Consider the following 5,000-nt stretch of genomic DNA (forward strand, 5'->3'; position numbering starts at 1 on the left):
GGGCCAACTTCGGAGCGAGAAGCATGAGGACCGGCCGTCTACGACTCCCTCTGATGGGTCGACGGTCGGGGGGGGGGGGGGTTGGTTGGGTTGCGGAACGAAATTCGACCGTTCGTGCCTTCCCCCACCGAAACCGTCGGAGGCGAACCCGCAGGGCGGGGAGGAACTGCCGTGCCCATAGCGGCCTCCGAGGAGGCCGGGCAGGCGCCTACCCCAGGCGGGTCTCGTGTTCCGATCTACCAGCGAATGACAAAAAATGACAAAAAAGAGAGAGCTCCTTCTGGGCTTTCCAACGACACCAGCCCCGCGCCTCTAGGCCCTACGGTTCCGGAGATATGGGCCGCGGGGGAAAAGGCGCGTTTCAGCCCGAAAAGGGAGCTCCGTCTCGGGCAGGAAGGGCCGCCGCCGCCGCCGCGGAGCTCCGGCGACTTTGCGAGAAAAAATGACAAAGTCCAGAGTGCTTGGCCCCCGTGAGTCGCTACTGCCTCCTGAAATCCCGACGGCACCCCTCTGCACACCCACTGGCGCAACCGTACCCTCCGTGCAGCGGGGAAGCCGCCCGGGAAGCCCGGGACGAGCGCTCGCGGTCGGCCGAGCGGCGGGGTAGGACGGGCCCCGGTTCTGCCACCCCGGCGTAAGAGTGGGGACTTTGTTTCTGCAAAGGCGGCTGCGGAGGGCGGCCGCGGCGGCGGGCGGGCGCGCCGCTCCCACCCGCCGAAAGAGCTCCTTCTGGGCTTTCCAACGACACCAGCCCCGCGCCTCTAGGCCCTACGGTTCCGGAGATATGGGCCGCGGGGGAAAAGGCGCGTTTCAGCCCGAAAAGGGAGCTCCGTCTCGGGCAGGAAGGGCCGCCGCCGCCGCCGCGGAGCTCCGGCGACTTTGCGAGAAAAAATGACAAAGTCCAGAGTGCTTGGCCCCCGTGAGTCGCTACTGCCTCCTGAAATCCCGACGGCACCCCTCTGCACACCCACTGGCGCAACCGTACCCTCCGTGCAGCGGGGAAGCCGCCCGGGAAGCCCGGGACGAGCGCTCGCGGTCGGCCGAGCGGCGGGGTAGGACGGGCCCCGGTTCTGCCACCCCGGCGTAAGAGTGGGGACTTTGTTTCTGCAAAGGCGGCTCCGGAGGGCGGCCGCGGCGGCGGCGGGCGGGCGCGCCGCTCCCACCCGCTGAAAGAGCTCCTTCTGGGCTTTCCAACGACACCAGCCCCGCGCCTCTAGGCCCTACGGTTCCGGAGATATGGGCCGCGGGGGGGAAAGGCGCGTTTCAGCCCGAAAAGGGAGCTCCGTCTCGGGCAGGACGGGCCGCCGCCGCCGCCGCGGAGCTCCGGCGACTTTGCGAGAAAAAATGACAAAGTCCAGAGTGCTTGGCCCCCGTGAGTCGCTACTGCCTCCCGAAATCCCGACGGCACCCCTCTGCACACCCACTGGCGCAACCGTACCCTCCGTGCAGCGGGGAAGCCGCCCGGGAAGCCCGGGACGAGCGCTCGCGGTCGGCCGAGCGGCGGGGTAGGACGGGCCCCGGTTCTGCCACCCCGGCGTAAGAGTGGGGACTTTGTTTCTGCAAAGGCGGCTGCGGAGGGCGGCCGCGGCGGCGGGCGGGCGCGCCGCTCCCACCCGCCGAAAGAGCTCCTTCTGGGCTTTCCAACGACACCAGCCCCGCGCCTCTAGGCCCTACGGTTCCGGAGATATGGGCCGCGGGGGGGAAAGGCGCGTTTCAGCCCGAAAAGGGAGCTCCGTCTCGGGCAGGACGGGCCGCCGCCGCCGCCGCGGAGCTCCGGCGACTTTGCGAGAAAAAATGACAAAGTCCAGAGTGCTTGGCCCCCGTGAGTCGCTACTGCCTCCTGAAATCCCGACGGCACCCCTCTGCACACCCACTGGCGCAACCGTACCCTCCGTGCAGCGGGGAAGCCGCCCGGGAAGCCCGGGACGAGCGCTCGCGGTCGGCCAAGCGGCGGGGTAGGACGGGCCCCGGTTCTGCCACCCCGGCGTAAGAGTGGGGACTTTGTTTCTGCAAAGGCGGCTGCGGAGGGCGGCCGCGGCGGCGGGCGGGCGCGCCGCTCCCACCCGCCGAAAGAGCTCCTTCTGGGCTTTCCAACGACACCAGCCCCGCGCCTCTAGGCCCTACGGTTCCGGAGATATGGGCCGCGGGGGGAAAAGGCGCGTTTCAGGCCGAAAAGGGAGCCCCGTCTCGGGGAGGGGGGGGCGGCGGACGGGCGCGCCGCTCCCGCGCGCTGAAAGAGCTCCTTCTGGGCTTTCCAACGACACCAGCCCCGCGCCTCTAGGCCCTACGGTTCCGGAGATATGGGCCGCGGGGGGAAAAGGCGCGTTTCAGGCCGAAAAGGGAGCCCCGTCTCGGGGAGTGGGGGCGGCGGACGGGCGCACCGCTCCCCCCCCGCTGAAAGAGCTCCTTCTGGGCTTTCCAACGACACCGGCCCCGCGCCTCTAGGCCCTACGGTTCCGGAGATATGGGCCGCGGGGGAAAAGGCGCGTTTCAGCCCGAAAAGGGAGCTCCGTCTCGGGCAGGAATGGCCGCCTCCGCCGCCGCCGCGGAGCTCCGGCGACTTTGCGAGAAAATGACAAAGTCCAGAGTGCTTGGCCCCCGTGAGTCGCTACTGCCTCCTGAAATCCCGACGGCACCCCTCTGAAGACCCACTGGCGCAACCGTACCTCCAGCCGGGGGGAAATCCCGACTCGTGGCCGACCGAGGGCGCTCCCAAGTCGGCCGGCTCGAGCTCCTCGACCGCGGGACGGCTCCCCGGTTCGTCCACCCCGGCGTAAAAGTGGGACTTTGAAATTTTTTCGAAAAGTAGCGTCGGTTATACCAGGGGCCAGGCACTTTTAGGCTGATAACTCGAGATGGGCTGGCGCAAATTTCGTCAGACTTTGCACGGACCTTCGGGCGGACGGTACGGACCGAGGGAGCCCGCCCCCGCCCCGGTGGGGCCCCGCGGCGCCGGGAAACGGGGGTCTGAGGGGGCCCGACATTTAAAAATTCATAACTTTGCGAGCGAGCCGCCTATCTTCGCCAAACTCCGGAGGCTCGTAGAAGCCTCCGAGACGCGTCCAACGAGCCATGGCACGCGGCGCTGGGCCTTCCCGGGGCCGAGTAATAGAGCGCGGAATTCCGAAAAAAGTGGCCGGCCCGAGGCGCTCCTAGGTCGGCCCGCCTCCGCCGCCTCGACCGCGCTCCGGTTCTCCCAGCTCCGGTTCTGCCACCCCCGGCGTAAAACGGCCTCTGCCGCTTTGGAGCTCGATAACTCGGCAGCCGCGCGGCCCATCGACGCCAAACTTTAACGGGACCTCGAGGACCCTTGCCCGCAACGGACCGGACCGGCCCCGAGGCGCTGGGACCCCCGCGGGCCCGAGGAACGGGGCCCCTCCGCGGAGGACCGAAACTCAAAGAGGCGTAACTTTGCGAGCGAGCCGCCAATTTTCACCAAACTCTAGGGGGGCCTAGAGCACTCCGAGACGAGTCCAACGAGCCCTCGCTCGAGGCTCTGGCACTTTCCCGGGCCGAGAAATAGAGCGCGGAAATCCGAAAAAAAGTGGCCGGCACGAGCGCTCCCAGGTCGGCCGCCTCCGCCCGCCTCGCCCCGCGCTGCGGTTCTCCCGGCTCCGGGGGGAAAAAAAGGCGCACTTGAACTTTGGAGCTCGATAACTCGGCAGCCGCGCGGCGCATCGACGCCAAACTTTAAAGGCACGTCCGGGACCCCTTGCCCGCAACGAACCGGACCGGCCCCGAGGCGCTCGGACCCCGCGGGCCCGAGGAACGGGGCCCTCCGCGGAGCCCGAAACTTAACGGGGCATAACTTTGCGAGCGAGCCGCCTATCTTCACCAAACCTCGGAGGGTCGTAGAAGCATCCGAGAGGCGTCCAACGAGCCCTGGCAGGCCGCGCTGGGCCTTCCGGGGCCGAGTAATAGAGGGCGGAAATCCGAAAAAAAGTGGGCGGCCCGAGGCGCTCCTAGGTCGGCCGCCTCCGCCGCCTCGACCGCGCTCCGGTTCTCCCCAGCTACGGTTCTGCCACCCCGGCGTAAAACGGCCTCTGCCGCTTTGGAGCGCGATAACTCGGCAGCCGCGCGGCCCATCGACGCCAAACTTTAAAGGCACGTCCGGGACCCTTGCCCGCAACGAACCAGACCGGCCCCGAGGCGCTGGGACCCCCGCGGGCCCGAGGAACGGGGCCCTCCGCGGAGCCCGAAACTCAAAGAGGCGTAACTTTGCGAGCGATACGCCAATCTTCACCAAACCTCGGAGGGTCGTAGAAGCCTCCGAGACGCGTCCAACGAGCCCTGGCACGCGGCGCTGGGCCTTCCCGGGGCCGAGTAACAGAGCGCGGAAATCCGAAAAAAGTGGCCGGCCGAGGCGCTCCTAGGTCGGCCGCCGCTGCCGCCCTCGCCCGCGCTCCGGTTCTCCCAGCTCCGGGGGGAAAAAAAGGCGCACTTGAACTTTGGAGCTCGATAACTCGGCAGCCGCGCGGCGCATCGACGCCAAACTTTAACGGCACGTCCGGGACCCTTGCCCGCACCGAACCAGACAGGCCCCGCGGCGCTCGGACCCCGCGGCCCGAGGAACGGGGCCCTCCGCGGAGCCCGATTCTTAACGGCGCATAACTTTGCGAGCGAGCCGCCTATCTTCACCAAACTCTAGGGGAGCCTGCAGCACTCCGAGACGAGTCCAACGAGCCCTCGCTCGAGGCTCTGGCACTTTCCCCGGGCCGAGAAATAGAGCGCGGAAATCCGAAAAAAAGTGGCCGCCCCGAGGCGCTCCCAGGTCGGCCGCCTGCTGCCGCCTCGCCCGCGCTCCGGTTCTCACCGCTCCGCGGGGAAAAAAAGGCGCACTTGCACTTTGGAGCTCCATAACTCGGCAGCCGCGCGGCCCATCGACGCCAAACTTTAAAGGCACGTCCGGGACCCTTGCCCGCAACGAACCAGACCGGCCCCGAGGCGCTGGGACCCCCGCGGGCCCGAGGACGGGGCCCTCCGCGGAGCCCGATTCTTAA

Source organism: Pangasianodon hypophthalmus, chromosome 19 (assembly GCF_027358585.1).
Source record: "Pangasianodon hypophthalmus isolate fPanHyp1 chromosome 19, fPanHyp1.pri, whole genome shotgun sequence".
NCBI lineage: Eukaryota > Metazoa > Chordata > Actinopteri > Siluriformes > Pangasiidae > Pangasianodon > Pangasianodon hypophthalmus.